Genomic DNA, 24,451 nt, shown 5'->3' on the forward strand with positions numbered 1-24,451 from the left:
CTGGCACCTGGTAAGGGCACAGCTAATGGTGGCTGCTGTTAACGTTTAAATTGCGTGGCATGGGAGAATCTTGCAGCACTGTCCTTTCACTTCCTGCCACAGAGTAAGCAGCTCCCATTATCTTTAATTTTTAAAAGAAATTCTGAATAAGTATGGACAAGCAGCACATCACTTTAATTTGTTCCTTGAGGAGTGTTTGTGACTGACCTGATCTTAGGAGTGGGCAGCTTCCCTTTTAGAATAGAATTCAGTAACATGAAATGAAACTGAACACAGAGTCTGAACAGCTCACTTCATTGTTTCAGTATGGCTTTTTCATAGCTCTTAACTTTTTTTTTTTTTTTTTGTTAGGAAGAAAATCTGTGTGGCATAGACAAAAAAAAAATGCAACTGTATGTTTTCCTTGAGAAGAGAACACGGAAGCATGAGAAGGCAGGCTTAATTCCTTCCCTGATATTTCTTGAACTCTGTTATTTTTCAGGCAGTGGAGATGCAAAAATAAGTACAGCTGATATGGTTCTTGCCCTCATGGAGATTAGTTTATTGGGGGCAGGGCTGACATTAAATTACAGAAATAATGATTTGATTATAGTCATGATTAGCGCTGGGAGAAGCACAGAGTGTACTAAGTATGCAATGTAGGATCTGCATGTAATGGGGAGATCAGAAAAGTCACCCTGGGGAAATGACTTTTAGCTTGAGGTCTGAAGGATGAGAGGGGAGAGTATTTTAGGCCAAGGAAAATGGGGAAGGCAATTCTCCAGGTAGAAGGAGAGGGAGAAGGAGAGGTGGGATCCCAGCCCAGTTTCAGTCGTGAGCAACTGGGAGAAGGGTGGTGCCATCTATGCAGGTAGAAAAATTTGGAGGATTGGGGGTTGGGTGGGGGTGGGGTGGGCAGGCACTCTTCTTCCTTTTTGGGGGATGCTCTCCACCCAGATACTGTGTGGTTTGCTTCCCGTTTCCCTCAGGCCTCTGCTCAGGTGGCCCCTTTTTAGGGAGACCTTCCCTGACCACTTCAGTTACATCAACCCTTCCCTCCCTCCCCACTGTCTTATTCTGCAGCTCCTATCCCAGCCTCACAGACTTCTCACTATGAGCTCCCCTTGAGCTCCAGGGGTCCCTGTTTTATTCCCTGCTGCATCCACTGCACCGGGAACAGTGCCTGGTGTATAGGAAGCCCTCAGTAAATACTTGTTGAATGAATCATGAGTTTGACTTTGGTTGTGGCTTTTGTGTCCTTTTCAAACTTGAATGAATTTTTAAATTAACCTGAGGCTGGAGAGGGTGAAGGGGTGGTGTTCATTTCACATATCGAGTCTTTTTTTTTTTTTTTTTTTTTTAAGGCAGGAAGTTAAAAAGATTGATGATTGATTTTCTTTTTCTTTTTTTTTTTTAAATCTCAGTGTAGGACATGATAGAAGAGAGCAGCTAGGAAAATGTTGAAAACCACTTCTTTTTGTTCTTTGTAAATTGGTATTAAAAATCTAGCCCTCTATATGATATAGTCTTGACTAGATTTTTGGGCTAAATTATAACCCATTGTAATTCCTCTAAACTAATTATTTTTATGGGAGTAGCCATTGACTTTTTGATTGCATCTTTTCCCTTTCTGGGGAAGGTATGGAGGCTAGGATCAAAACTTCATCAAAGGATGAATTTGAGGGCAGCATTCGATAAAAACAATTTGTTGGAGATATTGTTGGATCTCTGTGTCTTTATATAGCAAGTAATTTGAAGAGACTAATAACTCAGAAATGTTTTCCTAAATCTTTTTGACTTTGGGTAATAAATCAACTGGCGTTACTTTTTAAAAAGTGAACAGAATTTATGTTTGTGCAGGCGGCTGAGTAATGGTTACAAGTACAGCTGGTGGAGCTAAATCTCTGTTTGAATCCCCTTTCTGTTACTCACCAGCTGTGTAACCTTGCACAAGTTACTGAACCTCTTTCTTTAAAATGGATATTATCAAATTATATTATTATTTAGAAAATGATGAGAAGATAAATATTCATTATTGTTATCATTTATATACTGACATAAATGATGCTATTATTAAGTGGCATTTAAAGGTAGAACTATCTTAAAGAAAACTAAGTGTTATAAAGTATAATTGGTGCTTGTTAAAAATGTAGATTCTCAGGCTCCACGCAGACTTACTGAATCAGATCTCTAGGAGGGGCCTGGGAACCTTGCTAGGTAGGAAGGCTGATGACAGACACACCCTGGGTTTTGTAAACCTGCCCTGGTTTCATATACACTGCATGATGGATTCCAGATGTATGTTTATACTGGTCTGATTGTGTCCCAATTTTTAGACAGGAAATATGGTCACTATTTATGTAGGCCATCTTATTTAGAATCTCTCTTATCAAAGCAGGTAGAACCTGCCTGTCGGTTCCCAGGAACAAGAGAGGATGTGTAGCTACAAAACAGCGTAGTGTCAGCCAGTGAGTCACTTGGCTGTCCTGGCCTTCTTTTTTTTCTTTACGAAACTCCTATAATCTGATAACGTGCTCTGTTAAATGTGTGCAGTGACATGGTCTGCAGATGTTGACAGCCCTCTGTCCTGCCTAGCTCTGAGGCCTCAGTCACATCAGGCTGTCAGAGTGACAGTGACTGGACCTCATGTCCACATGTGGCAGCGACTGCAGCCTTTGTCTCTCTGAGAGGTTAGGCCTGCAGAGCTGCTCCTCCCTTCTCTGAGAGCTGGGAACCGGGAAGGAACGTCTCACTCCGCTGCACTTAGGACAGAGTGTTCTTAATCAGCTCTTCTGGAAGAACAGCATTTTGTTGTTTTCACACAAGCCTGCAAGTTCATTTCCCCTCTCTGGCCCAGGCGGTAACCACTCATTTCCCCAATGGTGACAAAGGAAGATGAAGATCTAACATTTTACTCCTAGGGCTGAGCTTTCTGTAGACATAACAAATGGAGTTCACACCTCTTTGTGGAATCCAGGATTCTCATGTTCAGTAAGGTGGTACTCCCTGTGCCAGGCGAGGCTGGAGTCGATTGTTCTCTCACATGGGTCTATGAAGACTTAAAGGATTTTCTCTGGCAGCCATATTTCATCTTGGTCCCAGTTTCGTATGGATATTTTACTTCACTACATTTTAGGTTGGGCTTAACTGCATCTTTCTTTCTGTTTGTATTATCATGGGAGAAACTGATCTGTGCTGAGAATCTAATTTGGGTGATAAGTTCATTTTCTGACCATCGACAAATCAAACCACTTTTGGGGGCTATTTTCAAGTTGAAAAGTCGATGTACATTTATAAAAAGTTGTATGGTTTTACTTCCTTTAGAAAAAGCCTGTGAGATCTTGAGGGCATCCCCATAAATACATTTTAAGTTAAGGATGGGGGACTGTAAGGAAAGGTATTTCTTATTTTTCTTTTCTTTTCAATATTCTCCTGTGACAACATTTTGTATCTGCACAGTTTTAAAGAGTGGAATCCTAAAATTTTGGTGAATTTAAGAAAAACCCCTTAGGAAAATGGAAAATGTGGGCAGGTATTTGTTGTTCTGTGGGCATGCCTCGAAGACTAAACTTCCCCGATGGAAAAGGGAAGGGTGGGGAGGGTTGTCGGTGTGCAGATATGTTGCTTTCCTCCTTCCTGTGGACAGGGAGGGGAAATGGCCTGTGCCTCTCCTCTCCTGTACCTCCCTGGGGAGCTCAGTTATGGGACAAGCCCGGGCCTGCAGCTTTCTTTACTGACTTCTCTTGCTGTTCTTTTTTTTTTTTTTTTCCTTTGCTCATTTGTAAAGCATCTTTGTGTGGGGAGAGGCTGGAGGTGGAAATTCAAGAGTCATCTTTTTATAGGCAGTGGCGATGATTACCCAGGTGAGTTGTTTCGATCAATCACAGCTACAGATTGATGTCTTGTCAGGTGAGACGCCTCTGGGGTAGGCGGGAGTTCCCTGCAGGAAGAACAGCCAGCGTCCTGGGCACTCAGATTCTGTTGACAGCAAGGAGCCAGGGCCTACCCAGACACTTCTAAATTGCAAATATAGGATGTTGTGAAAGTACAGTCTCTGGCCACAAAGCAAGCCCACTGCTCAAAGAAACAGATGAAAAAACCCGAGCTCCTCCCTTCCCCCAATAAGCATACATATATACAACAACGATGGACAGTGAAGTAAGATGTGCAATTTTGTTAAATACCCATACTTAACATTGTAATTGTTTATGTAATTATGTCTCATTATGTAAAAGTAAGCCTCAGATTTTTTTCTTGAGGTTTTAATGATACCGAGTATTTTTCACATCCCACGACATTTTCTAACCTCTTTGAAGTGGGGCTCGTATCTCATACCTTGCGAAAACTGCAGCACCAAACATAGGACAGAGCACCTTAAAAGGACTTGGAGAGGACTTGTTGAATTAAAGTGTGACTCAGTAGATTTATGTAGGTGGCATTCTGCACTACTTGCCTTATGGGCGTTCGCATTTTCTCCATATTCATGATGTTTATTTACAAGCTGTTTAAGCTCAAGAACTGCCTGCTGATTTTTCTTAGTCTATGTGTGAATCATATAGAATTATCTCTGCAAATTAATTTCCTTAATGAACTCAGATAAAACGGAGAAGTCAAACATGTTTCGCTAAGTGCTCTACATAATTAAAAAAGTAACAAAGTACTTTTGTTTATAACACAAGGTTTTGTATAAAGTATAGAAAATAGATAATGTAAATAGCTGCCTTTTTAATTTTCAGGTAATTGCAAGCCCCTTATTCATTTGTTTTTAGAATGATAGGGTTTGTGGACTCGTCCTTCCCTCAGTACTGCAACAGAAAGTATTGAAAGACTTCATAAGGGAGTTGCTGTGACTGGACAAGAGAGCGGTTACTCCAAGTGGGATAAGGGGAGTCTGTAAACAGTAGGGCACATTTGGGAGAAGTGTAGATGTTATTGCCAGAACAGAAATTGTACGAGAGGATAGCAAGAGATGTGTTTGTAGGGGGCTGGGGTGCTCCGTGAAGATCCTGGATGCCTGCAGGAGAGTTTAGACTTACTCTTTGAATTTTAAGCAGGAAGTGACAAGATGCCATTTCTGCCTTAGGAAGATCTCTTCTGCGCTGTTTTGGATAGTGGACCGAAGGCCACAACAGCGGGTGCAGATCAAATCTCTCCTCCCTCAGCCCTCCTTGTGCCACTTGTCCCTGTTTTATATTTTTGGAGGTACTTGTCACCAGAGCACACAGTGTATGCTTTATTTATCTTCTTGTTCATTGTCTGCCTTTCCTAACTAGAATGTAAACTCCCACAGGGCAGGGCTTTTGTCTTTTTTCCCTGTGGTATCTTCAGGACCAGTGTAGTACCTAGCAAAGTAACAGGGGTCAGCAAATGTTTACTAACCAAACAAGTGAATAGGTCAGATTCTGAAGTCAAAGAGTGTTGCTATTCTCTCCAAAAATGTTAATTGATTACAAAAGGAAAAAAATAGTAACAATTTAGTGGGAAAATTGGATAACATCCTAAACAAGGGGTCAAGATTAAAATCACCAGTACAGGACAGTAGGCTGTGATATGCTGGATGCAATGTTCTTATGTCACAGCTGGGCCGGGAATGTGTGATCTGAATGTAATTGTGAGGAAACAAATTGAAGTAGATATAATATCCAAACTGGAGGATATTCTCTTTAATAAAATAACTGGCATGTGTTGTTCAAGAATATTAATTGCATGAAACATGAAAGCTGAAAAGCCATTTCAGTTTAAAGGAGAAAGAACAGCTAAATGCAGTCTGGGGAGACTGCTATAAAGGACATTGAGACAGTCGATATTAGAATGTGCAAAAGATTGGGGACAAAGAGCAAGTGAGAATACTTATACCTAATGTAGCTTCTCTGGATAGATTGTCAGGATTCACAAGCCATGTCCTCTGGGTGCCTTGGGCCATGCCTCAGGATACAGGGCAGCAGTTGAAAGATGTGTAAGGGCAAGAACCCTGCCATGGTATCGTAGAGACCTGCCTTCTAGTCGAGGGTCTGCCTCCCAAGCTGTGTGGCTGTGGTTTCTTCTCAGAGCTTGTAGTTTTGAGATTCAGAGACTCTGTGGCTGTTACATAACTTTAAATCTGAACAGCGGACTTGGTCTGAACGATGTCACTACTAGGCAGAGGGGCACTGTGGGATTTACTCATGTTGCCTCTGAGAGATGGGATTCAGATTTCAAAAAAACCAATATGGGGGCAAAAAGTAACGACAGTGACTGACGAGGTTCCCTGTACGCTAGCACTGGTGTTCTTGCTTGTTGGTTTCTTCTTGGTGGTCAAATCACAGTGGAAACTCAGAGGAGAGGACGAGAAAGAGAGAAATGCAAAATATTAAAACATACAGTTTTGGAGAGAATGTATGTTCTTTGTATTTTTTAGAGTGGTAAAGCAAATACAAGAATTTATTTATATAGGTGAAAGGGTGTGAAATTTGTACTCAGGCAGAGAAATATTTCTCACACAAAGATTAAGATATAAAGATGTAAAAAGTTTATTTTCTCTAGAAAGGAGAGAGAGAGAGAGAGAGAGAGAAAGAAGGAAAATGACACGGCAAGAAGGAAGGTGGAAAGGTGTCAGCAGTTTAGGAAAAGCTACTCTGGCTTTTGAAAGGTAAAAATGGTTGTCTTGTTTTCTTTGTTGCAGACTGGCAACAGAAGCAGCTGTGAGATGTCAGGGAGTTGGCTTTCCTCTTTCTCTTTCTCCTGGAGGGGGGTTTGTCCTTGGGATGTGGTTTTGGCAGGAACTGAGGCAGAGAGCTGGAGCAGGAAGTTTGCACCCCTACTGTCCGCTTAGAGCCCTTCAAGGCTGAGAAACAAACTCTTAGTGATAATGAGTTAGGCCACATGTGTTTTAACTAAGCAAAACAAAGGAGGTAGTTGTGAGTTTTTTCTTCAAAGGGGCAATTATGTTTTGTGAGTTTATTTCCCTTACTTTCTGTTTGATAGTTTATTTTCTTCTATTAGATAGGTTATTAGTAAGGCCACCTTTCAGTAGGCATGTTTTATCATCAGTAGCATGTCAGCCCAATTTCCTCTGTCTGGCCCCAGTAATCACTAAGACCCAGTGATGATAGATACTCAAAATGTGACCCTGAGCCTTCCTGAGATTGGTTAAAGAGGTCTTTGAAAAATCAACTGAGATCCCGCATTAAAATCTTGAACTACCAAAGAAAGATTAAGATTACTTGCTCATATACCTTAATTACTGAAATTAGAGAGTAATTTTAAAGTGTTTTAGCGGAACAATGATTGAGGCAGTTTCCTGAACTAATAAACCTAGTAAACTAATGCCATTATCAGGGTATCCTGATGTTTTGAATCACTTCTTTGGGTGGGTGGAAGGAAATAGATAGCATGGGCGTAAAGCAGCCAAGATGGAAAGATGAAGGCTGCCTAGAAACCCAAAGCCAGTAATGTAATTAAGGTTTTGGAGTATTATTTTACATGAATATTTCTCAGTGGAGTATATAAATAAAGGAATGTGTCAAAGTCTTAAGTAGTAATTTAAAATGCATTGTATTATTAGTGGAACACAAATCAGAATCCTTATATAGAAATTAAAAGTGTTAATCTAAAGTGCTTAAAACATGCCTAGTGCACCTTGAAGTGTTTGAGGATGAATTAGCACCCTTTTGATTTAACTTTCATTTTAAAATCTATTTCCATTTATTTGATTTGTTTAAATGTCAAGGATGTATACATCTCCTTTCACAATTGCTTCAGGTTCCCATGTATTTTATATTTTATCATAATTTATTAGTAAATTTCTAGAAACAGAATTAACAGCAGCTATTTGGTGGGAGTTTGGGTTAAATGATTTCTGAGACTTTCCCATAGGTTCTGTGAATTTAAATGAGGAGCCAGATAAAGATTCTAAGTACAAGATAACTAGTCTTCAACAGATCAAGCTTGTTTTTAAAATACAGTGGTTAAATGAATGTGAATTACGTGAATGTATCCTAAGCCATTTGTTTAAAAGATAGCCCTTTGGCATTAGCTTTTTAATTAACTAACCAAGGGAAAAGGGAAAAACATTATTGTCTTACAATGTACTGTACTTTTCTGCTATAACTAGATTAATATAATTTTAAATATGTGAAAAATTCTTGTTACAACTTTTTCAAAGTGTGAAAAAAGGTGTAATTTTGTGCTGTGCCACCACAGCTTAGTGTCATACCTAAGTATCCTGCCTACTCTGGAAAAGAATATTTATGTTTATTTATAGATAAGAAAAGCATATAAGAAAATGCTGTCTTGGCTACGGTGACAAACCTTGAACTTCGGGTAATACACATGTAAGTTATAGTCGTAGTAGAACAAGTTCATCTGAATAGATGAGTAAAGGATATGTACATTTCATTGCTAAACATGAGACCTTTTCGTGACTGAATTTTAGTGGTATTTCAGTAATAATGGAACCTTTGTCCTTATTATCAGGTGTCTGTCTTTTAATGCTTATTAGGTGCCAGGCACCATGCTAAGTGCTTTATACAATTTTGTTATTTAATTCTCCCAAGAACTTTAAGAAATGGGTATTCACAACTCCATTTCACAAATGAGGAAACTGAGGTTTAGGGAATATACTTTACCTCAGAAGTAGCTGTTTCAGTTTGGAATGCAAGATGGTTTTGTGTCCAAACTTTTTTCTTTTCATTTTTTTAAAAACTCAGCTGCTTTATTAAAATTGCCTCTCAGAAAGTGAATACTCACCATACTCACGAAAATGAGGTTTTATAATATTCTTAGCCAGCTGCATAGGTGGGACTAAAGTTTAATTCAACTAGCCAGTTTTCAAATTAAAAAAATAAAGGATTGTCAGTAGGATGACTACTATTAAAAAAAACCAAACAAACTAGAAAATAACAAGTGTTGTCAAGGATGTGGAGAAATCAGAACCCTCGGGCACTGTGGGTGGGAATGCAAAATACTGCAGCTGCTATGGAAAAAACAGTACCATGGTTCCTCAAAAAGTTAAAAATAGAACTACCATATGATTCATCAATCCCACTTCTGGGTATATACCTAAAAGAAAGCAAGGTCTTGATGAGATATTTACATACCCAAGTTCATAGCAGCATTATTCATGATAGCCAAGAGGTGGAAGTAACCCAGATATCCATCGATGGATGAATGGATAAGCAAAGTAGGATATATACATACAATGGAATATAATTCAGGCTTAAAAAAGGAAGGACATTCTGACACATGCTACAACATGGATGAACTTAAAGACATTATGCTAAGTTAAGTAAGCCAGGTCACAAAAGGACAGATACTGTAGAGTCCACTAATACGAGGTACCTAGAGTTGTCATTCATAGAGACAGAAAGTATAATGGTGGTTTCCATGGGCCAGGGGAGGGTCAGTGGGGAGTTTAATGGATACAGAGTTTCTGTTTGATGAAAAAGTTCTGGAGACAGGTGGTAATGATGGTGTACAACATCAGGCATGTATTTAATGCCACAGAACCTTGTACTTAAAAACAGTAAGGTGTTACATTTTGTGTTATGTATATTTTGCCAAGGTTACAAATACTAATTAACAAAAAAAAGGATTGAAGTGATTGACTGTAAACTCCTCTTCTTTCTAAAGGGTAAAAGGGATTTTTATCTAGTCACCTGTTTCACACGTTAAGTTATTCCAACCCACCCAGACAGGGTTATTGAAAAAGCAAGGGTGGTGGGCAATCATTGATACCTTGAGTTTTATTTCCCTAATTCTTAACTTGCTGGAAGTCTTTGCTCTCCTTATCTTGTTCAATAGGAAACAAGTGGCCTTTTCTTAGAAACTGAATTCCTTGGAGGGTGCTGTGAGTTTACTTTCACTCTGAGTGTTTTAGCAGCAGCTTTCTCAGCCTGGAAGGAAAAGCAAAATACAGAAATAACTTGGTGCTCACAATCATAGGTAAACAGATATTTCCTAAGTGAAACCTGTAACTGAAAGTCATGCATTTCAGGTTAGCACAGAGTTATATGGTAGGTCGATGAATCGTCTGGTCTGAAGTGGTTAACTGAAAGATCTAGAATTTGACTAAAACCCACTTACCAATGCAGCTCTGTAGTTTTACAATCTAGATTTAACTATTAAGGGTTGTATGGATTGTAATACTTGAAAAGATGGGTCCTGGCATTTCTAGTTAGTTGACAGCTATTTGAGTTGTCACTGTGCAAGGTACTACCTATGTAGTGGTGAATGGAACTCACACTCTAGTACAGAATCATCCTTACTAGGCGACTTCCTATGTATAAGTGTGAAGAGTATTGGGAACATCTAGCTAATCTGTTGTGAAGGGCAGAGGTATGGGTAGAACCAGAGTTCCCCTAGTTAATGGTGGTTAAAGTGAGACTTGGAGAAGTTTGCATGGAGCATTCTGGACTTCATTCTAATGACAGTGGGGGAGCTATTGTTACTTTTCAGCAGGGGAAGGGAGTGGATGTAACCAGGATGATTTTGTCCTTCCCCCGCTTTTATGGTCACTTTTACTAATGGGTGGAAGCTAGAGTGCGATTAGGGAGACTAAATGGGAGACTGCCGTGGGTTTGTGCCTAAAGATGATGGTAATGATACTAGTTGACGCGTGGAGGGCTACTTACGTGCCAAAAGCCTCATCCTCACTGCAGCTCTGTGAGATATAGGTGGGTGGCATTACTGGCACCATTTTGCAGATGAGGACATCCGGGATCAGGGAGACTAAGCAGTTTGCCTAAGGTCACAGACAGCTCATGATAAATGGATCCTGGTTGGTGGCCAGGCCTAGATGCTTGTAGAGAGAAGCTGTTTGAAGTGTTTCTCTTCTCTGTGACTCTGGGAGCTGTCTCATTCTGGGATATTTCTCAGTGATGATCTCAGTGCTGTATGTTTGTTTTTGGTTTTCTGTGGAGGAGAGTGAAGCTAGTTTGCTTCTACGCTGCTGTTTTGGAACCGGAAGTCTTCCAGGAGCTGTTTTTATTCTTCCAAAGCCGTGCGATCACCTGCTATGTGGTGTAGGAAGGCTGAGGGGCTCATTGCCTTTATCTGGTGTGTGAGAGTCATGGGGCAGCTCTGGCTGTGTCTGTCCCTTCTTGGAATGTATGACAGCTGCTGTCCATTATCAGCTGGGCTGGCCTGAGTTTTGTTGAGGAGTGGGCCACTTGGGGGCATTTACTAGTGCTGGGCCTCCTTGCTTTTCTGGGTAGTGTTTGGTGGTGGTAGTGGGGAGTGGTGGCAGAATACACAGTATGATTCTGTTTAGTGAGTAAGTTGTACGTTGATATTTTTTGATGTGAACAGGTTCATACAGTCCCTTAGGCATTTAGCTGGAGGGTAAAGAGCAGCTGTCAAGCAGCAGAGAGCTTTTTGCGATGTTTACTTTATGCAAAACAGTGTGCTTGGCACTACTACCTGCTTGATAATAAAGGCAGCAAGACATTTAGAGCCATTAAAGAATTATTTATACCAGAATACAAAAACAGACTTTTCAAATGTTTTGCAGACTTGTTTCCTGCAGGTGACTGTGCAAAGTGTGTGCTTCATCCACTAAATTTAGGGAAGGTAGTTGTTGGTTTTGCAGAGACGAAAGGAATTGTAATATCTGCCTGAATTGATCATGCTTATCATTTAATAAGTTGGAATCAGTATGAAAGGAAAACTGACAAGTAGGGAGCACCTGTTCTTTTACTTTAAAAAATTAAGTTACATTTTTAAAAATTAAAAAATGAAACACATGCACACAGCTTTAAAAAGTTCCCTAAGCAACATAGAAGGAGTTTTAGAAGGTAAAAAAGCCTCCCTTTCATCCCAGTTCTCTCTTGCCTTTTCTGGAGATAGTTTCAGTTTTCTTATGTATTCTTCCATATATGTTATATGTAGATAGAAACATACTCTGTGTGTAATATGTGCACACCATTCCAAATGTTTCTCTTTTCATTTTGTAATTCTTCTTGGAGATGATTCCAATCAGCCCATAGAAATCTATTCCACTTGTTTTAATAGCATAATTTCAGTGTATGAAATGACCAGAATTTATTTAACCAGCTCTCTGTTGAGACCTTAAAGCTTTTATAAACAATATTGAGAAGTGTATCCTTATATTTGTTATTTCACACATGCCTCAGTATATCTGTAGAATAAGCTGCTATGTCAAAGTATATGCACATTTAAAATCTTGGGAGGTTTACTACTGGGCTTTGTAAAGCTAGATTTTGAATATCTGTTGAATGAAAGATAGTCATCTTATAAAATTTACCTTGATTAACATGGTTTCCATCCCACTTACATTTGTGAAAAAGTACATATTAAATATATCACATTCTATTTAAACATTTTCTCCTAAAATTAAGGTATTTCAGCCAAATTTTATTTCAAGGAGGTACAACTTAACCATTAATTAAGCCCCCCTTCCTTGACAGGTAGAGCACAGTCATGATTCGGACTCCTCAGTACCCCATTAAAATCCAGGAACTGCAGGCTGTGATGGGCGTGGAGCATTCACTTTGCTGGATGAAACTTAGTTTTCACCATCTTTCCAAAGTTGAAACCTAATGGGCGGTGTGAGGGTATTTAAAGAGATTGATACTGGGTTTTGTTGTTGTTGTTGGCTTAGATGTTTCAACACTTTACATTGAGTTTAGAACCTCGGCTTTGCCATTTAATCCTCTAGGCTATTAATTAGTTTGTGGAACATACCTGGAGACCGCTGTGTCTCCTGTGCCTAATTAATCAATGCGATTAGTATGTCTTTTTTTTTTTTTTAAATACCAGTTTGCCAATTTGTTTTGAAAGACAGTTTGCTAAAATGTCAATTAATATCACTAGTGGATAAGTCATACTGCTTTTTACTAACTGTTTTCGTCAAGGGTGATCTGAGCTGGGTGTAGTTACCTGAGCTTTTGAACGTGTGTATCTAGGTCCCATAACGTGGTCTCGAGAGGCCGTCGAGTGGGAGCGCCCAGTGAGCACCTATTAATAATTAGGCCTGCACTTCTATTAATAATAGCTAACAGGTATTGAGCCACTACTCATCAAGTCTCTGCAATGTTTTTGCCTCAGTTTTGTGGATGAGGAAACCAGAGAAGCAAAGCTGAGCCCACGGTCACTAAGTGGTAGAGCATAGATTTGCTCCAAGCCCACACCATGTCGTTATACTGGAGTCTCCAGGAGAACTCTTTGAGGTTGGTAATGTTATTTCCATTTTATCTTTGAGGAACTTGAGGCTTAGAAATAAATAATTATAGGTCATTAAAGGTCACACAGCTAATGAGAAACCATGTGTCTGAAATCCAGATTCTTCAGTGGTACTCACAGGTGTTATTTAAGGCAGGACCTCACTTGTGGACTTGTTCCACACATTTCAGGACATTTAGCTTCCCTGGACCCCACCCACTAAATGCCAGTAGGGACCCTAATGACTGAGCCTTTTAGAAATGCCTCCACATGGTTCTAATGCCTTCTACTAGGTGTCATATTTACATTTCTTAATTTCAAAGCTTATCTCTTACCATTATTCTACATCGCCACCCATGGCAATTTTTTAATCAACAGTAATCAGACTCGACTCTTGCTCATAATTTGGAATAGTCAGAATAATTGGAATAATTGTAAATGCAAATTTAATACAGAATCAGATGAGAGATAGCATCTTACATGACTCCCTGTTTCATAGATTAAAACACACACTCCCCTCTCTCTCCCCACCTCCTTTTCCCTCCCCTCCCCACCCCTCCTCCTTTTCTACTTCTCTCCCTTCCTCCATCTGTCCAAGGGCCCAGAGATGACAAAGACCTTCTCAAAGTCAAAAAACGAATTGGTGGCTGACTGGACTCAACCCATATCTCTGAATTTGATACTGGGGCCATTGCTTCGCATTACCAGTTCGCTTCAGGCAAATGTATTTGGCTGAGCCATGTTTATTTTTTAATGAGTGGATTTTGACCTTTCAAAGGGAGACATTTGGAGGGTTGATGTAATTGAGTTGAAACAGCACACCATGGAGCTACAGAACAAGTTTGTGGCTATTTTGGAAAAATTACTTCAAATATGGTCTTTCTCTTAAGCAATTGTATAATGCTAACAAAACTGGATGCCTACATGAGACTTGTCACTTTCACTCTAGCAGGTGTTTTTGAATCAGGCTCTGCCAAAATTTAAGTGTATTTAAGAGGCAGGTTAAATAATCTGTATGTACTGAAGGTTCCCATGGAGGGAAAGAATTTTTGGTGAATGAAAAATTTCATCATTTGAGAACATCCACTTGTTTCAGAGAATTTGTTGAATGTCTCTGTTGTGTGGGAGACACGGTTGTCAGTTCAGTGGATGGATCAGGTACAGATTTTGCCTTTTGTTTATGGTGCTGATGGTTTCCATACCCTTTCTGTATCTTCAGTGAAAGATAATTTTTTAAAAAAATCACCCCTTATATCCACTTAAGTAATTACACAATTGTCATGCCCACACTATAGGAACAGGGTTAGAGATCAGTTCTTGCAAATATATCCCCTCTTTGCCTGACACTGTTGGCCTCATTTGTTTAATAGTGTGTCTACAGAATATGAAATGTTTTTTTGTGAAACAGATTTCATGAAGAAGTTGATTCATTATGCAGGGAAGCTCACTAAATGAATATATCTTTTAGAAAAGCATCTTTAATCTCATGGAGTTGCTTGGGCCTGAAATTTGGATCATAATAAATCAGTTAAGCCACAGAGCTTAAAGAAACTATCGCCAGTGCAGAAATGTCTCCTGATGAATGATGGGAGAGAACTGGCAGGTTTGAAGGAAACTCAGATCCCCTGATACAAATTGGGAGGTGCTGAAGGATATGCATTTCTTACTGGGGGTAAAAGAAATTAATTGAAGCTGTTGACATAGACCTTTCATTTGTGAGTCAGAAATCTTAGAGGTTGTTTTGAAATCACCCAAGTCAAAATAATAGAAAAATAATTTTTTCCTTTTCCTTCTTATTCTTACACTGAGAATGGGAATGTTACTTGGGAAAAGTTTATTTGAATTATTAACTTAATTTGTAGACACTAGACTGATTGAGAACCATTTCATGTTCCTTTTACATTCATGGGAGAGAGACCATTGATTACAAAACTTGATATTAGAGAATTTCTTTAAAAAATAAACAGAACAGATTTAGGGCATCTCCTGGGATTATTCATTCTGATTTATGTACACATCTGCACCCATGGCTATAGTGTATTATAATAATCAATGTTTTTAATGTTGACTTTGACTCATGAAGACCATGTGAAATTGGGTTCTGGGGTTATTGTTTTAAAAATCAGGTAATATCCCAAAAGTTTATTTAAGGAAATAAGAAAATGTTCAGCAAACATTTGGTGAAAACAACTTGTGAAATAATGTTCATGTATGCCCTCAATTTGGTAAAATCCAACTCTGTTTTTCCAAATTTTATAGTGAACCTGAGTAACTCTTTTCTTTTTTGAGACAGTCTCACTCCGTTGCCTGGGCTAGAGTGCCGTGGCATCAGCCTAGCTCACAGCAACCTCAGACTCTTGAGCTCAAGCGATCCTCCTGCCTCAGCCTCCCGAGTAGCTGGAACTACAGGCACGTGCCACCATGCCCGACTAATTTTTTACGTATATTTTTAGTTGTCCAGCTAATTTCTTTCTATTTTTAGTAGAGATGGGGTCTTGGTCTTGCTCAGGCTGGTCTCAAACTCCTGAGCTAAAATGATCCTCCCGCCTCGGCCTCCCAGAGTACTAGGATTACAGGCGTGAGCCACCACGCCCAGCCCTGAGTAACTCTTATAAGAAAAAAAAAAACCACCCCAACTCTCCACAAAACAGTAAATCAGCCATTTCTCAAAAAAAGAAGATAAAAATGTAGAAGAATATTTCATAGTTTAATAGCCTGGAAATATGTCCATATGATGTGATATGAAAAGGATTATGAAGCAGTATAAATAGTCCTGAGCTTATAAAATGAATGAATTTATAAAATAAGAAATTATACAATAAGTATAAGATGTAAAAAATAAGAAGCATACAAAATATGCAAAAAATGCAAAAGGGATACAAAAATTATACAGAAAGTAAGCATTTAATTTAGCACCATATGCCAAGTACTGGTCCTGGTGCTTAAGCTACACATCAGTGAATCAAAGATCTTCCCCTGGGAGTGCACTAAAAAAGCCAGTAAAAAGTATTTCAAAATGGTATTTATTTTTTAAATATTCTTAAAAGAATATCTATTACTTTTGCAAATAGGAGGTAAGAAATAAAAGTGTAATGCAGTTCAGAAAGATTTTCACTTACTAAAAGAGAAAATAAAAATTTCAGCCCAGAAAGTTACAGAATTTTCTGCTTCCTAGACAGTTATGTCTACAATATATGGTTTGATAACCACCCCATTTGAGGATTTTTGTTTTAGTCCAGACCTCATAAGGGACACGATGCCTTGTAGCCCATGGTTGTTACTGCTTTAACCATGCAAAGGTACGGCATCAGGGCAGTAACGGTGCAGACGAATGATTCTTGGGCACCTCACATTACACTGGCTAGTGAGGCCCTCTTTGTCTCTGCATATGGCTGGCCTGGATGGACACTTATCTTTTGGCTTAGGAATACACACAATGAAGGGAACCCGAGAGCCAAGCTAAGTGAATCAGTTTTAATAGGACATTAATTTTCACGCGTAGCCCTTGGAGTTCTGAGAAGCAACAGGTGGTGTATTACCGGAGAGTCACAGTGCTCACTAGTATTTTCAAGACTGTGAGAAATTCTGGAGCAAAAACACAATGTTAATTGCAGCCAAAGAAAGGTTTGTTTGTTTGTTTGTTTATTTATTTATTTAAGAGATGGGGTCTCACTCTGTTGCCTAGGCTGGAGTGCAGTGGTGTGATCATAGCTCACTGCAGCCTGCAACTCCTGGGCTCAAGCAATCCTCCAGCCTCAGCCTCCCAAGTAGCTGGGACTATAGGCATGCACCACGACACCTGCTTAATTTTTAAAATTTTTTGTAGGGATAGGGTCTTGCTATGTTGCCCAGGCTGGTCTTTAACTCCTGGCTTCAAATGATCCTGGCGCCTTGCCTCCCAAAGTGCTGAGATTACAGGCGTGAGCCACTGCACCCAGCCCCAAAGAAAGGTTTATTAATGGAATTTGACTGTCGTCTAGGGACTGGTGGGAGGGGTGAATGGTCACTGAAAGGAGAGAATGGAAAATTGAAGAGGAAGAGAAGGGGACCTTATTGATCAGGGTGGTTCCTGCAGGTATGGGAGTAACATGAAATTTTTAGTTCTCCAAACCTAAGTACAGTATGTGATTGCAACAGGGGCAGTTTTAGTTTTACGTTTGCATGGAGCCTGAAATGGTTTCCTGATTGAGTAGATTGTTGTAGCTTTGAAAAATTGTGTTTAAATCGCATTTTTGTAAATTACAAAAATAAATCCCTATTTTAAATCTCAGTAGGAGACTTGTTATTTGCAAGAATCTTTGTGATTTCTGCTGTGTAAGTCCTTTGTGTAAATGTATTTTTATGCATCAGGTTTACTTATATCAAGAAACTCCTCTGTTGATTTTCAGTTGCTGGATTTTCTTATAACATTTAGAAAAATGAATGATACAGTTAGCCTCCTACTCACTGTTTCTGTAAAGAAGAGTAGTATTTCTGTAAAGGAAGTCTTACCAAGGGATAGGTAGAGAATCCTAAACCCCTATTTTAGGAAGTTTAAAGGTTCAGAGGATTAAAAAATTTTGCTTACAAATATGTGCCTTGCTTTGCTAATTTAGATATGTACCTATTTAGCTCAGAAAGCTAAGGACAAGGCAATCATATTGGGGATAAGATTATTTTGTTTCTTAATAAATGGAGTTTCATCACTTTCTGGTTTATTATGTGTTCCAGCTGTCTTCATTGCATGGATCTAACTGTGTTTTTAGACATGTTTTTACACACATGTACACTCATAACATCTTCTACATGCATTGACTTGGATTTTATTTATATTGTATCCATTAAGATCTGTATGATATACATCTATGCAATTGGAATTCAAGGCTGTACATCGGTTGTTGCCCACTGAGAACACATAAGAGACGGGGAATGTAACTTGCTTTCCTGGTGAAATTGCTGTGATGTCATTGCCATTTCTTTATTACCATTTGTATCACTCTGAATTGTAAGGATCTGGCTTCCAAATATCATGGACCAGTTATTCATAGCCTGGTGGGGTATATATTTATCACTTGCTGTAAACAATAGCATACACTTTTCTAGGTGTTACAGTGGAGTGATTTTTAAAAACAGACCATCACTGTTAAAGAATTATTTTCAAAAGTTAAAAATATGCTGAATACAGATATAAAACAAACATCAAAGATTTACTCAACTCAGTTAATGAACGAACTAAAGGGGAATTTGAAAAACTAAAAAAAATAAAAAAAACCCAGGAATGCTAAACTAACTTTATCAATAGGTAACAAAGTTGGTTAATATCTCTAAGGCAATAAAATGTAATATTTGGGGTTATTTTTTCTTCTAGGCAGAAATCAATTGTTTACATTGCAATGGACACAAATTATTTGGAATTACTGCCAGTGAAATAGAAAGTCAGTCAAAAGTACATAGCCCTATTGACTCAGATAATCTGAAAAGACACTGAGGAGTCTCTTTTGACCATTTCCAAGTCTTGGACAATTTTTCCTGATATCGTTTAAAAAATGCATTTGGAGCAGTTTCAGCCTAGCTCACAGCAACCTCAAACTCCTGGGCTTAAGCGATCCTACTGCCTCAGCCTCCCGAGTAACTGGGACTACAGGCATGCGCCACCATGCCCAGCTAATTTTTTCTATATATATTTTTAGTTGTCCAGATAATTTCGTTCTATTTTTAGTAGAGACAGGGTCTCGCTCAGGCTGGTCTCGAACTCTGACCTTGAGCGATCCACCCACCTCGGCCTCCCAGAGTGCTAGGATTACAGGCGTGAGCCACCACGCCCGGCCTGTATGCTTTACAATTTTAAACTCTGCCATAAATGCTCTTTTATATTAAAACCTGAATAACAAGAATATTTGGATTTCCGATGTCTTATTTTGTTGTCATGCCTCTCCCTCCCCAAAGTAGAGTATTGAAAATATTATGTTTAAGATTATAGCACAATTTCAGATCTAAATATTTCCCATAATGACTAATTGAATAGCATTCTTTGAGCTTCTTAGTTTCTTTAAACTAAGGGAGAGGCAAGGTATTGAGTATAACTGTATATTTTAAATGAAAAATAGAATGATCCAACAGTATGAAAAATTCTAATATTTTACTAAATATAATTAAAATGGGATAGCCTGTGAACTGACTCATTTTAAGGACTTTTATAGGAAAATTTGTTAGCTCTAATTATGAATTTAAAAGGATGAGAATTCATCATGTGATAGCCCAGGTAGTAGAGAAATTTCCCCCTCTGCCTAAACTGTTTGCCCACAAAGAGTACCCTTTGTTGGAGACTGCCTGTATGTACTGAGATTGTAAACCATAGAAGAGAACTTAGAGACCATCTCATAAATTGACCTCATTTTATAGGTGAGAAACTAGAGTCTAGAGGAGAGAAGTTGAAAATAATAAAACTTCATTTCTTTAAAAACTTGACCCCAGATTTCTTACTAAGTGATATAAACTGTTTTCTCTAATTTATCTAAAAGGTGGTTTTATCCTAACTAAACATGTCAATAGATCTTTACATAAAAATTTAACTTAGGTTGCTATCATGAGTTCTGTCTTTTGGTTGTGAAACCAGGTCATTCTCATTCAAGAAAAGGTGTAGGAGTCAGGATGTTGAGTTCCTGAGAATCCCAGGTTACGAACTGGCTCCAGTCTAGTCTTTGCTTTCTGTGGCAGACTTGGCCCATGACAATTGTCCTGACCCTAAGTGTTCCTCTTGACCTTTCACTCTTGTATCTAACTGGCAATTAATTTCCTTTAGAGTTTCTTGATTTCAGTTCTCTTTTTTTTTTTTTTTTTTTTTTTTTTTTACTGGGGCAGGGGTTATTTGTATTTGTTAAATTTTCTTAAACAGAGACTGGCTAGGCCTTGGGTACCTTTGATTTCAGTTCTTGAGGCAGAGAATCTGATTGGCTGAGCCCATAATTGTAGCTGGTAAGTAAACCCAAGTCTTAGGCTTCTAGCCAGCTTATGAGTGGCTCTTTTTGAGTCAGGTGTTACTTCTGGTCCAATCAGCTATGGCTGTGTGCATGCGTCAGGTGATACAGAAGATTGCAGTTGAAAGGCAACTGGGCCTGAGAATGTGGCAGAGTCCCCCAGAAATAGGAGGGGGTGAACAGACACCCTGAAATATATCTACTGCAAATCCAATTTTAATAAATTAGTTGATTCTCTGTTAAAAACATTTCCTAATCTGCCTTGGAATTCGGTTTTATACTTTAGTTTGTTTCTACATTGGAGTAATAAACTTGGGGTTTCTTATTTCACATATTCTTGTTAGCTAAATTATGCCTGTCTTACGAACACAAAAGACAGGTTTTGAGACTTGCAAAGTTTATTATGATAGCTTGGTTTGACGATTCATGCTGAATTTTCTTTTGAAGCCATAATGTTACTTCAAAGTATTTTAAAAGGAAATTAGAAAGTTCTCATTGTTCTATGAGTTCTTTTAATTTCCAATAAATATTTATTTTTTTCCATACCTAAAAAGAATCCAGGCTCAAAAGGCAAGGCATTTAGATTAGTTTTTAAAATATTTATTAAATTGCTGGACTATACACTTTATATTTGGGATATGACATAACCTATGCTTATGGGACTTCCTGACTAGAGAGACAGTGTTACTGTTTCAGACAGAGGCTACTTGGTCTACTGTAGATTAGACATAGTGTAGAGCAGTGGTCCCCAACCTTTTTGGCACCAGGGACAGATTTCATGGAAGATAATTTTTCCACAGGAGTTGGGAGGGAGGATGGTTTTGGGATGATCAAGTGCATTGCATTTATTGTGCAGTCAAACCTCTTGGCTAATGATAATCTATTTGCAGCTGCTCCCCAGCACTAGCGTCACTGCCTCAGCTCCACCTCAGATCATCAGGCATTAGATTCTCATAAGGATGGAGCAACCTAGATCCCTCGCACATGCTCCTATGGGAATCTAATGCTGCTGCTGATCTGACAGGAGGTGGAGCTTATGTGATGATGCGAATGATGGCGATGCTCGCTTGCCCACCACTCACCTGCTGTGAGGCCCGGTTCCTAACAGGCCAGGGACCAGTACTATTCCTCAGCCGAAAGGTGGGGGACCACAGCTGTAGAGAACTATTTTTTTAAAGGATTCACAGTTTTTAATGCTACTTTGGTTTAAAAATTTTTGATAGTGGAATAAGACTGTGTAAAGATGGTTTTAATGGAAGGTACATTGTATTCAAATATAATGTGGAGGTAATTACCTAATTCCCAATCCACAGTTTTTTGGAACATATGTCCATTGTTCTTTCTAAGCCAGGTGATGAGCATGGGTTAACAGTGTGGGGAGCAGGAAAGGGGAAGGACATTATAGGGAACTGCAGGAGGAAACGCCTAGCAATCAATACATCTCTTGAGGGTGGATAGTAATCTAGTCTTAAAAATAATGACTAGTGTAGAGGAAATGGAAACCTTGTGCATTGTTGGTGGGAATGTAAAAGAGGTTCCTCAGAAAACTAAAAATATACAATCCAGTAATCCTACTTCTGGGAATAGATCCAAAGGAACTGACTCAGTATACGAAAGAGATATCGGCACTCCCATGTTCATTGCAGCAGTATTCCCAATAGCCAAGATATGGAGACAACCTAGATCACCAGATGAATAGATAAAGAAAATGTGGCATATGCACACTATGGAATACAATTCAGCTTTAAAAAAGAGGGGAAATCATGTCATTTGTGACAACATGGATGAACCTGGAGGACATTATGCTAAGTGAAATAAGCCAGGTATAGCAAGACAAATACTACATGATCTCACTTATATATGTGGAATCTAAAAAAGTTGAACTCATACAAATAGAGAGTAGAATGAATTACCAGAGGCTGGAGCAGTTAAGGGGGAGAGGGGATTGGAGTGACGTTGGTCAAAGGATACATATTTACAATTGGGAGGAATAAATTCAAGAGATCTAAGGAATGGTGACTATAGTAAAAAAAAAAAAAAAGAAAAAGCATTATATATTTCAAAATTGCCAAAGGAGTAGATTTTTAAATGTTTCCACCATCAAAAAATAAGTATGTGAGGTCATGAATTTGTTAATTAGCCTGATTTAATTATTCCATATTGTAAACATGTATGAAAAATCACATTGTACACCATAAATACGTACAATTATTATTGGTCAATTAAAAACAAGAATAAATTTAAATAAATGAGTAAATGTGGAAAGTAGAGGGGGATCTTGATTGTGACTGAGAAGCTTGATTTGATGATTGGTGACAGAGAAATATGATAGGATTTCCTGGGCGCTTACCAGTCCTGTCCTAGGTACTGAGAATGTGGTCTGTGATTAACATATGAAGAAGATTATTTTGGCACATCTGTGCATAGGGATTTATAAACAACCAAAACACCATCTGCGCATAGGGATTTATAAACAACCAAATATATAATGCCTCATTAAACTGAGGCAGGGCATTATTGATGTGGTTCTTGATAACAAGACCTGCAATGTGAGAAAGTTATTTCTTCAGCTTGTGAACTTCTCAAGAGAAGTTCCAGGAAGCTTAGACACTGCTGGGAAGCCTGTAAATGGTAAAATTGGGGTTGAGATTTGTATGCGGGGAGGGGGCCATAATTTGAAGATTTAACTTGAATTAAAAAAAAAATCTTTGTTTGAAAGAACTTTTTGTGGGTCCCACACACCCTACCTAATTCTCTTTGGTATTTGCCAGTCTCACAGGCTTGTTTCAAGGATTCAAATGAAATATATAAAATGTCCAGGAATTGTGTCCAGCTCCCGAGGGGAAATGGTTGTGTTCTATTGAAGTTTACCTCGGTGGTATCACTCTGTGGTACCACATGGAAATGTAAATACTGGTTTATGTGTTTTTCTTTCTCCTTTCAAAACTGTGAGCTCCTTCAGGGAAGCCAGTCTTTCATCTCTATGCAATCCCACCTGACGATCGATAAATATTTGCTGAATGAAGGGATGAAGTACCTTCGGCACTAAGCGAAGGCACTTGGTCACTGTTGTGCTAAGGAGAGAAGGAGAGAGGAGCCGTTGTTTGCTTTGAGGTCACTCTTGAAACTGGATTAGAGTCCAGGCTTTTATCAGTTTTGCTTTCTTCTCATGAATTTGTCTTACCATTTCCTAGAGCATAGTTGTTTTCACTGTTTATCATCTTTTAGAGTATCTGTCTCCTTAAGAGTATATTTCTCTGGAATATTTTATCCCCCATTAAATCTCCTTCGGCTCCCACATTTTAGTATATAAAGTGTAAGTCTGTGCTTTGCTTCTAGGTGAACCCGTTCTTCTAAACTCCTCTATTCAAATGTGTTTTATAGGAAAGGAAAAGCCGGTTTGAGAGGCAGGTTGGCAAGTTGCTAAACTCCCAGGGTAGTTAATAGATGATTTTTTATGTTGTGTATTTTCTTTGACACCTCAGCCAAGCAGCTCAGAGAAGAGAGCCCTGTGACTTACCTGAGAGAATCTGATTGGCTGTAAGTTGAGGCAAGTTTTGAGGAAGGGCTGGGACAAGACATTCACTTCACTCTCTACATTATTTTTTTAATCTAGAAAAAAGTAAGAATGCAGTGTAAGGTTTAGGGAAGGGGGGAGATGAAGGCTTTCCTTGAGTGTAGTGGAAGTTCCCTGTCCCTTGTGAAGAGAGCTGGCACCTGCTGTAGGCAGGAGGAAGCTTGTGGGTGACTCCAGCGGGAGACTGGCCACGTGCAGCCACCAAAGCTAGAGGCCGTGCCTGGGGCTTTGCAGCAGTGGTCAGGTTCCTTGTGAGAGACAGTAAAGGTTCTACTCCAAGCAGAGGTAAGGAAGAAAAGGTTCAGGTAAGCTGTGTTTATTGAGAGTTAGACATTAAAGGAAGAAAATCCCAACTTTGTATAAAGGAAGATAATGCCAACTTTGTACTTTGGATTTTGTGTTCAGCTAAACGAAGCTCTAATATGCATGACATGCTGTTTATGAGTAAGAATGAGAAAGTTTCCAGTGTTTTTTGCTGTTCTAATAAAGTGCAGTTTTGTTTTGTTTTTTTGAGACAGAGTCTTGCTCTGTTGCCCTGGCTAGAGTGCCATGGCGTCAGCCTAGCTCACAGCAACCTCACACTCCTGGGCTCAAGCAATCCTACTGCCTCAGCCTCCCGAGTAGCTGGGACTACAGGCATGTGCCACCATGCCTGGCTAATTTTTTTCTATATATATTTTTAGCTGTTCAAATCATTTCTATTTTTAGTAGAGATGGGGTCTCACTCTTGCTCAGGCTGGTCTCGAACTCCTGCCCTCGAGTGATCCTCCCACCTCGGCCT

The 24,451-nt window shown here is 39.0% G+C and overlaps 1 protein-coding gene across 5 annotated transcripts in view; it reads left to right on the top strand.

Moving 5' to 3' along the window:
- Positions 1–24,451, top strand: part of SGMS1 (sphingomyelin synthase 1) — a 280,335-nt gene that overhangs the window by 110,682 nt on the left and 145,202 nt on the right. Inside the window, exon 4 of one of the 5 annotated variants that reach the window (XM_045569232.1) lies at positions 13,024–13,145. The exons of the other annotated variants lie outside the window; for them this stretch is intronic. The gene's annotated coding sequence lies outside the window, so the exon portion shown is untranslated. The remainder of the gene's footprint in view (positions 1–13,023; positions 13,146–24,451) is intronic. 5 annotated transcript variants of the gene reach the window in all.

Source organism: Lemur catta, chromosome 14 (genome assembly GCF_020740605.2).
Source record: "Lemur catta isolate mLemCat1 chromosome 14, mLemCat1.pri, whole genome shotgun sequence".
Classification (NCBI taxonomy): Eukaryota; Metazoa; Chordata; class Mammalia; order Primates; family Lemuridae; genus Lemur; species Lemur catta.